Source organism: Dipodomys spectabilis, unplaced genomic scaffold (genome assembly GCF_019054845.1).
Source record: "Dipodomys spectabilis isolate Male_0828 unplaced genomic scaffold, ASM1905484v1 ptg000456l, whole genome shotgun sequence".
In the NCBI taxonomy this organism is placed as follows: Eukaryota; Metazoa; Chordata; class Mammalia; order Rodentia; family Heteromyidae; genus Dipodomys; species Dipodomys spectabilis.
This window is the reverse complement of record NW_024871133.1, coordinates 94847-105552: the sequence shown is the minus strand read 5'-3', so window position 1 is coordinate 105552 and position 10706 is coordinate 94847.

Sequence of the window (10706 nt, the reverse complement as noted above, 5' to 3'; positions counted from 1 at the left end):
AACTAACATCTCCTGGGGAACATTTGTTCTTGTGACAGAGCCAAGTCATTGCTGTGGATAAGGAAGAAGCAGACATCAGACTGACCCAGAACAATGCTCAAAGGTAGGTAGGCTGTTGAAGTATCAAACCCACCCATGTCTGCTTCCCACTCACAACAAGGAGGGTGCACTGAGGGTGGCCCGGCACTGGCCCTAGGGGATTATACATGGATGGTGGCGGTCAGGTGCCAGTGGCTCTCACCCATCATCCTGGCTATTCAGAAGGCTGAGGACTGATGGTTATGACTAAGAGCCAGCCCAGGCAGGAGAGTCTGAGGGATTCTAATCTCCCATAAACCACCTCTCCCCCCACAAAAAGGCAGATGTGGTGTTGTCGCTCAAGGGTTAGAGCCTCAGCCTTGAGTAAAAGAAGCTCAGGGAATGAATCCAAGACCTAGGACTCACAAAAAAAAAATAAATGAATAGTGGGCACCTGTTATCTTACAACCAAAAAGGATGGATTCAGTCTTCTCTCTGGTACTTGTAGCCAAAGGTAAGGGGCTTCCTTTGATGTTCCACTAAACCTCTCCTTCTCTCTATTAACTCTCCCGGCTTCAGTTGTGGGATAGAATTCAGATCATCATACTTGGTGTGACCTTATGTACCCTATTCTTCCCACCTTCCTTGGGGTGGAGATCCTGGATGTACTCACCGCTGGGAGAATGAAGCACCAGAGTGATGTGGGTAGGTATCCCAGAAACTCATACTCAAACACATACACACACTCACCTAGCCAACTCAGACTAACCTTTTCCAAAGGCACTTTATCTCCTTGGATTAACTGACCTAGGAGAGGAACTTGATCCCCTGTAAATGATTATTTTAACTAGGGCTTGCTAGTTGACATGAGATAAACAAAATCTCAAAAGAAAGGCCCTGGTGCCTGTCACCTCTGGCTCAGGATCACACCTGACAACCTGGCTACTCGAGAGGCAGAGATCTGAGGATCAAAAATTGTAGCCAACCATAAGCTGCAAAGTCAGTGAGACTCTACTCTCCATGGAACCAACAAAAAGCCAGAAGTGGAGCTGTGGCTCAAGTGATAGAGTAGCAGCCTTGAGCACAAAATCTCAGAGAGACAGCTCCCAGACCCTCAGTTCAAGCCCACACAAAGAAATGGCCCCATTTGTTGCCCCCAGATTGCCTGGGCCTCGAGTGCCTTGTCATGGAGTTAAATACAGCACTGGTCCTTGGGTAGTATATCAGAGCCTTCAGAAAGAAATTGGATGGTGGAAGCCAGGCCTTCCCCTTTGTGTGCTCTCAACCCACATCAACTGGAAGGCAGAGCATGACAATACTGGCAGCTTGCAGAGTGGAAAAGATCCTCCTCTGCCAGGGTTTTTGGAGTGGGCTTCTTAGAGACAGCACTTGAAATGGGGCATTGCTTAACAAGGAGGATCTGACAAGAAGCACAGAGAGCAAAGATGCTGTAAATCAAGGACAACATAGCAGAGTGTGTTCATTTCCAGCCAGGGCTGCTGTTGAGAAACTCGGTAAATATGTGCAAGACTGTGCTGAGACAGGTCCAAGGGGTCACAGAAGAACAGCTTTCCAAGGTTGGGATTGTGTCTTAGCAGTAGTGGGCTTGCGTGGCACTCAGGAAACCCTAGTTTTGATTACTAGGTTCCACATACACAGAAAAAGCCAGAAGTCACACCTTGGCTCAGGTGGACGAGTGCAGGCCTCGAGCAAAAGTAACTCGGGAACAGCGCCTGGGCCACGAGGTCAAGCCCCAGGACTGACAATATAAAACAGCATTCCACGGGACCTGGGTGACAGGTGGATGGCTATGCCTTGTAGCTCTTAGTAGATCAATCCATGCATTGTGTCTCCTTCTTTGACAGCGGGGATCTGGACACTCCTTCTGTCCTGAGCACTCCTAGACCCACTTATCAGCAACCCTCCCAACATTTTCCACCGGGACATGGAGCAGCTGGCCCCAGAAATTCTCAGGTACTGGTTGGGTTCGGCGGGGGGGATACAGGGCAGGCTGCTGAACACCTAGTGGTCTCATCTGCCCTGGAAGACCAGGCCATCCAGAGGAGGCAGATGAGATCTTAGAGAGAGGTAGTGATGTGAAGGGGGCCCTTTAATACCCATGGCCCTACCCCAATTCTGAGCCTCCATTTGCCATGCCTGAGGGAGGTAGAGGAGTGTCTAGGTGGTAGTGTTTAGAGGAGAATGAGTTGGAAATTCTAAGGAATGAGAAACCATAAGTCCCACTCTGGTGGCTCACACCTGTCATCCTGGCTACTTGGGAGGCTGAGATCCAGAGGAACTTGTTTCCCAGCCCAGGCAGGAAAGTCCCATGAGAGTCTCATCTCCAATCTCCAACCAAAAGTGGTGCCATGGCTCAAGTGGTAGAGCACTGTCCTTGAGCAAAAATCATCATTGAGGACAGTACCCAAGCCATGATTTCAAGCCCCTCACCCAAAAATAAAAACAAAAAATAAAAAAACAAAAAAGAATGCACCCCTTGCTTACAAGAGATGGTGAAGGAGTGCGGTTGCTGTGGTTGGAAGAACAGATGCTGGCCTCACTGTACAGACATTTCTAAGAACTCCCCAGGTTTGCCCCAGTGTGAAGTCACAGCAGGGTGTGCATTGGCTTACCAATAACTCCAGAGGTTGTGTCCTATCTTACCTAAGGAGTGGACCAATGAGAGCAAGGGTGGGAGGGTAGTGTCAATTTTATTCTCTCCATCCAAGGAAGAATGGTTTTGGATGCTGGTGCAAAAGTCTGAAGTGAAGGGTTGAATGTGCTTTGTGGCTTGACAAGTTGGGTTTCCGCTGGGTCTAAGAAGGTTGCTGAAGCCAGGAGCTGCCCGTAGCTCACAAATAACATCCTAGCTACTCAGGAGGCTGAGATCTGAGGATGACAGTTCAAAGCCAGCTTGGGCAGGAAAGTCTGAGAGACTTTATCTCCAGTGAACCACCAGAAAACCGGAAGTGATGCTATGGCTTCAGTGGTAGAGCGCACACCTTCAGCTGAAGAGCTGGGGGACTACACACAGGCCCAAAGTTCAAACCCCATGACCAACAACCAAAAATAAGGTAGCTGGCTTTTCTTCATAGCAGTGAGTACAGTAGGAAGTGCCATGCTGAATTATGAGCCATTCCAGATGTGTGAGAGGCTCTGAGTTTTGTCTACATTTGATATGAGGACTGTAGAGCCATCTTTCTGGGGGTTAGGATGTTCAGGGACTGCTGAGGCCTTGCCTTACCCGTGTGTGTGTGTGTGTGTGTGTGTGTGTGTGTGTGCATTTCCCTCATCTCTGTCCACTTCCAGGGTGCCTGTCTACCTCTTCCTGATCTCGCATGATGCCCCTCCTCCCTGGCAACCTTGCGTTTAGCCCCCTATCAGGGTCTACAATGAGTCCTAAATTGCCAGAGACCTGCATATACCAGCTTTTCTTTGGGGCCCAAGTCCCGGCTGTCCATATCTTTGGCCGCCTCCAGGGAATTCTGAATCAGCAGGGTCAGCTGGCATGTGTTCTCCCCTGCCTCTGGGGTGGCAGGGTCAGTCATGCGTTGTTCTGTTATTTTCCTCTGGCTGCATATCCCATTTCCAGCAGGCTGGCAGTGGAGTGGGGGAAGGGTGGTTTCCAGTGGCTCTGGCCAGATCGAGCTTGATAGCTTACTGAAGACTGTCCAAGCAAGGATGATCTGGGGCTACATGGGAGGTGAAGCCAAGGTGGCTGGGAAGTGTTAGACAGTATCAAGGAAAAGTCAAGGTACCTTATCACAGGCAAGTCTATCTTCTGGGCCCAGCTGGGCCTCTCAGGTGCTTCTAAACAATTCCAGATGCCCAGAATACAGAGGCACAGACTTTAGATTCCAGGACCAGGTAACTGGGATAAGGGACTGATATGTACCAGTCCCTCAATGTACTGGGGCATTAGCCTTGACATGGCTATCACCCACTTGTGTAAGTTCACTTCTTAGCCCATGGCCACACACCAGCTACTACTGCTGTGGAAGTGGCAGGATCAGAAATGAGATCTAGGATGACCAAAATCTGGATTTATGGCCGGAGTGGGGTGGGGGATGTCTTTAAAAAATCTTAGAGCTGGAACTCAGAGCTTGGCACTGTCCCTGAGCTTCCTTTGCTCAAAGCTAACACTCTAACACTTGACCCACAACTCACCTTTCATCTTTTTTTAGTAGTTTAGTAGACAGAAGTTTCTCACATATTTTCCTGCCTGGGATGGCTTTAAGTTGCCACCTTAAGAGCTCAGCCCCTTGAGTAGCTAGGATTGCTGGTATGAGCCACGGGCAACTGCTAAGGTTGTGTGTGTGTGTGTGTGTGTGTGTGTGTGTGTGTGTGTGTGTTTCCCGGGGCTTAAACTCAGAGCCTAGGTGTTATCCTTTAGCTTGTTTGCACAAGGTTGGTGCTGTGCCACTTGAACTACAGTAGCTCTCTTCCCATCTTTTTGGTGATTTATTGGCAATAAGAGTCTGCCCAGGCTAGCTTTTAATCTTGATTGATCCTCTGATTTCAGCCTTGAGTAGCCAGGATTATAGCCACTGGCATCCAGCTGCAAGGATATCTTTTCATACTCTCTTCTATTGTAACAGATGTCTATTTGCCCTGGCCAAGATCTTTGACCTCCATAACAGCTCCCACCAGCCCCTGATTGTGTAGAGACCACAAAGGTCAAACTGATCCCATTTCTTTGTCCTCAGGGGAGGAGGTTATGTTTCGTCTGAAGCCTGGGATAGGAGTGGTGGCTGTAGATAGGTGCTTAGCTGGGAGAGAGGTAGTCTGTTTTAGCCAAGAAGGTAAGTGTGGCCAAATGCTAATAGCTCATGTCTCATATTCCTAACTCCTCAGGAGTCTGAAATCTGAGGATTGCCATTCAGAGGAAGTGCAGCAAGAAATGTCTGTGAGACTCTCCTCTCCTCAGAACCACCTGAAAGCTGGAAGAAAAGATGTGGCTCAAGTGGTAGAGAGCTAGCCCTGAATGAAAAAAGTGAGGGACAGAGCCTGGGCCCTGAGTTCAAGCCTTAGTACCAAGATCATGCTTGCTCATCCACACACAAACACACACCACACATACACAAACACACACACACACATACACAAACACACACATACATACACATACAGAGGAAGGTAGTAATGATGAGCTGAGCTAGAACTGGGGCCAGTCGTGAGGCATAGTCAAAGTAAACTCTCAAGCCAAATCAAGTGGTTTCTCCCTAAGTCTTCCTTGGGCTGAGGGGTCTCGGCCATGGCAGTAAGTTCCATAGAACCTACCCCTCCATCTGTGCATGGGGACCAAGGGAAGGACACTAGGGATGCTCGTTTGTAGTTGGCCCACGATTGCAGATCTTAATCTGCACCCAAGCACTGGTGAGGAAAGCAGGACTCCAAGCCCTGGGATTCCTGGGATAGCGACTGTTACAAGCAGCAGCCAGTTGGCTGTGGATTCCTGAGCCTAAAAGGCTTTCATGAGCCCAACTCAACACCTGCCCAAGGTGTGCCAGACAAATTCACACACTTGTGATACCCGGATGAGTGGACGTTACTTGGTGTGACATCTTGCACCTGCCCCTCCTGGCCCAGAATCCTGGTCTGAGATGGCGATTTAATGCTCAGATCCACATTGCACCCATGACAGATGCAATTCTGATGATCTCCATGCCCCAAGGCTCGATCTTTCTCTGGTACTGTGGCCCGTTCTGTAGGCAATGGCCTCCAAACAGGCTCCACTCAAGACTTGTAGAACACCTACACATTGGGAGAACCTCAGGGGGCCCACTGGAAACTACTTTGCCTAGAGCCACACAGTGAGGTCCAAGCAGACCAGGTGTTGGTCACGGGGCTTGAACTCTGGACCTGGGCTCTGTCCTAGCTCTTAAGCTTACCACTTGAGCTACAGAACTACGTTCGTTCCTCTGGAGGTTCCTTGGAGATCAGAGTCTCCCGGACATTCCTTCCTGGGCTGGAATTGAACTGCGATCCTCACATCTCAGCCTCCTGAGGAGGTAGGAGGACAGGTATGAGCCACCGGCGCCCAGCTGATCTGGCCTTTCACCAGAGTGGACTAGGAGCTCCTGAAAGCTATTCTTTATTTTTCTGTGCCAGTACTGGGTTTGAACTCAGGGTCTGGTCTCTGGTCTCTTAACTTTTTCCCTCAAGGTTAGCACTCTACCACTTGAGCCCCAGCTCCATTTCTGGTTTTTGGTAGTTCATTTGCAAGAAGAGTCTCACTAACTTTCCTCTCTTGATCTGGCTTGACCCTCGATCTCTATCTCAGTCTCCTGAGTAGCTAGGATTTAGAGGGTTTGAGCCACTGGTGGCATTGGGCTAGAAGCTTTTCTTAAGCAAGAGTTCTTCCCTGTGTTTGCCCTGACTCCTCCATGCAATGGATGCCTGAGGGTTAAGAGCTGTGAAAAATAGGCTTCCAGCCACAGGAAATGGCTGGGGTCCTTGGTGTAAAGCCAAGCTAATCTTCCCCCTGGGGCCCATTCTAGGACCCCACCCTCTGCCCTGTGACTCATGTACAAACCTTGACCCAGCCTTGAATGTTCTACCAGACTTTTCTGAAGCCACAGAGCCTTCATTCCAACAACATCACCTGCTCTACAGCACACCTTAGGACCTTTGTCCATGCTGTATCTACTGCCTGAGGCTCTCTTTCCTGTATCCACATCTTAGAACTCCTGTAGAAATTTGGCACTGGATATATCACCTCCTGGAACAAGTCTTTGCTTCCCTTCTACCTCTTTTGTTATATTGAGTTGGTAGAGATGGAATTTTTGCAGGCTGACTGGCAAATGCTCTATCTTGGTGTGTGTGTGTGTGTGTGTGTGTGTGTGTGTGTGTGTGTTTGTGTGGTGTGTGTGTGTGTGTCTGTGTGTGTGTGTGTGTGTGTGTGTGTGTGTGTGTGCCTCTCCTGGGTTTGAATTAATGGCCTGGATGCTATCCTATCCCTAAGCTTTTGTGCTCAAGGCTAGCACTTTACTACTTGAACCACAGTTCTATTTCTGGCTTTGGGGGTGTTTAATTGGAAAAGAGGTTCTCATATAGACTTTCTTGCCTGCAATTGGAATCCTTAGATCTCAACCTCTTGAGTAACTTCCAAGGGTGAGCCACCAGCACCTGCCTTCTACCCTAGTTCTTACATATAACCTTGGCCTTCCTCTGAGTCCCAGAAAAAATATGTCTCACCAGGTTCACATCTTTTTGTGCCAGTCTTGTAGCTTGAAATCAGGGTCTGGACAAGTTCCTGAGCTTCTTTTGCTCAAGGGTATCACTTAAGCCAAAATGCGACTTTTGGCTTTTGCTGTTTCTGTGGTACTGAGGAATCGAACCGAGGATTTAGTGCATGCTAGGCAAGGACTCTACAACTAAGCCACATTCGCAGCCCAAGGCTCACTTCTAAAGGGAGTTATGAGGGTGGGATTTATTGGCATACCTCTTTCGGCATAGAAATCGCTGACTATTTCATACCTTTACCAAGATTTGGGAGCAGCCGGTGACTAGGCATTGAGGAATGATAATTGAGTGATAGCCACCAGGCACCAGAGGTCTAGGCTCACATCCTACAGAGGGATAGAGAATATGGAGCCAGAAACTTTGACAACTCCTACAGTCTAGGAACTGTGGTCTCCCTGGAGGCAGTGGCCGGCTTCTAATTGTCCCGATGGGACATCTCAGCCAGAACATCAAGCTTCAGTTATTTAATGGCATACAAGGATGCTTTGTTCAAGTTGCCGGCTCACACTTAGTACTCTTCAGGGCTTGTCTCAGCTTGCCCAGGTTGGGGGGCTGGGCATTGGCAACCTGCTGAATGCCCATCATCCCTACATCATCCATCCATACACAGAGACATGGAGTTATTGCCTCCTTTTGGGGGGGGGCAGTTCCGTGTTGTACTATCAGCCTAGGCCCTGTCCCTGAGCTCCTTTTGGTCAAGGGTATTGCTCTGCCCTTGAGCCACAGCCCCATTCATGTTTTTTTTTTTTCTGTAATCTCTTAGAAATAAGAGGGTCTCGGACTTTCCTGCCCCGGTTGAATTCAAATTGGCATTCTCTACATCTCAGCCTCCTGAGGAGCTAGGATTACAGGCAGGAGCCCCTGGGTCTTAGTTTTCTTTTCTTCTTGTTCTTTTTGTAATCATAACAATCTGAAATCTTCATGGTGTTATTCCAATGGTTTGGATTCAAAGAAAACTACCCAGGCTTGGAGTTCGAATGCCAGGACTGCCACCCACAAATGGAAAGAGATCCTGACAAACTCATTCCTATTTATGTGAATGCTAATGGAATGTTATAAAAGTAATAATTAAATTTGCAGTTAATTCATGATTCTATTTTAGAATGCCACGCAAAAATTATTGGATTTATATCTGGCATTGTAGCAACATGGTGTGATTTCCCCTAATGGAAGGATATTGAATAATTTTTAATTAATGATTCTATAAATATTCAACCAAGATAATTTATTAAATGGAGGCATAATTTCATAACTAATAATCGGTAATAATGTATATAATTTAATATCCTCACATTCCCTCTCTCTTTATGCATATATATATATATCTACACATCTATCTATCTATCTATTTATCTATCTATCTATCTATCTACCTATCTATCTATCTATCTATCTATCTACCAATCTACACAATTGATCTGTTTATTCTCTTGTCACTACTGGCACTACTGGGGCTCAGTGGTAGAGTGCTTGCCTAGTACATACAAAGCCTTGGGTTCAATCCTCACTACAATGTGCATAGAAAAATCCAGAAGTTGTGCTGTCGCTCAAGCAACGGAGCACTAGCTTTGAGCATAAAAGCTTAGGGACTGGGTCTAGACTCTTACTCAACACCCAGGAATGGCACCAAAAAAAGAATGTTCTGACTGCAACTATATAACGATAGCACTGCAAATACCTCATCACAGAGCAAGCCAGAAGTCTGATGCTGACAGCTGCCATCTAACCTGACTTAGCCAGAGGTAAACGGCTGCAACCCAGCTCCACAGAACCAGATGGTGCTGGCTCCATCACCTTTGTCATGCAAGATACTCGGGGGCTGAGATCTGACACTGGTGGGTTTAAAACCCAGCCCTGATAGGAAGTCGGTGAAATTCTGAGCTGTGGCACACAGTGGTAGAGTTCTAGCCTTGAGCAAAAGATCATAGGACAGTACCCCCAAACTTTCAGTGCAGTTCCCGTGGCTGACTCCAATTCCCCCCGAAACCCCATCCCTCTTAATCATTAAATGTGAACTTTATGTGGCTTGTTATGTGTTTCTGAAAGAATGGTGGTACTGAGGAAAGCACCCTAACACTGACAGCTTGTGGGATACAGCTATGTGATGAGTCCTTCATGGGGTGTTGTGTGCTGAGTCCGTCACGGGGTAAATTCTTCCACTTGGTCCTTGTAAGGGCTCCAGAAGTCAGATGATGGTGCAGATGAGAATCTTGAGGCTCAGATATGTCTCAATGTCAGTGCCAATTGTGAATGTACCTAACTCTAGTGAGTTGTCTCCTGCAGACAATTGTTTTGGTTTATTTTTCTTGGTCGTGAACCTTGAACTCAGGACCTAGCCACTGAACCATGTGGAGCCAAGAACCCTCTTTCAAAAGAGTGTTAGAGTCTAGGCATCTGTAGCTGAGGTCTGTCATCCTACCTACTCAGGAAGCTGGTATTTGACAACCTCGGTTCCAAACTATCCCAGACACAAAAGGTCCCAAGAGACTATTATCTCCTATTCACCACTTAGAAACTTGAAGTGGAAGCTGGGTGCCAATAACTCGCACCGTCATCCTAGCTACTCAGGAGCCTGAGAGCTGAGGATCACTTTCCAAACCAGCCTGGGCATGAAATTCCTTGAGAGGATTCTCTCCAGTGAATTAACAAAAACCTGCAGGGGTGCTGTAGCTCAAGTGGTAGAGCACTTGTATTTAGCTGAAGAGCGCAAGGACAGCACCCAGGCCTAGACTTCAATTCTTCTGACTTACAAGAAAAGAAAGAAAGAAACCTGAAGTGGATTGCTGGGAATGTGTCTTAGGGTAGAGTGCTTTGCATGTATGAATACCTGGGCTTGATTATTTAGTACCACATCACTAGAATAAAGCCTGAAGTGGCTCTGTTGCTAAAGTGGTAGAGTGCTATCTTTGTACAGGAGAAACTCAGGTACAGTGTTCAGGTCCTGAGTTCAAGCTCCAGGACAAGTGTATGCACACACATTCGTGCACACACACACACACACACACACACACACACACACAGATACCAGAAGTGATGTTGTGACACCAAATGGTAAAGCACTGAACTTCTGTTCTGAGCTCATGGTCAGCACCCAGGCCCTGTGTTCAACCCCAAAACCTAGCCACCCAGGGCCCAACTAGGAGAGTTCAAAGGTTTTAAAACTTGATGAGCTTCACCAGCTCTAGATGACAGGAAGTATTGTGATATTACACATGTGCTTAGATTTAGCAAGCTTCCAGAAACTAGGAAGGCACTGTTGCCAATCATGAATCATTTTATAAGGTTCAGCTCCCTTGTTGTCTGCCAGAAGGACCCTTGAATTTATTGTAGCAAGTTATTTCAACACTGGAACATAGACTAACAAAGACAGGATAAGTGCAGGGAACTTGGCCTTCCACAGGAGGTGGCACAAATGGAGGCTTCCAGTCAAAATAGCACTGAGG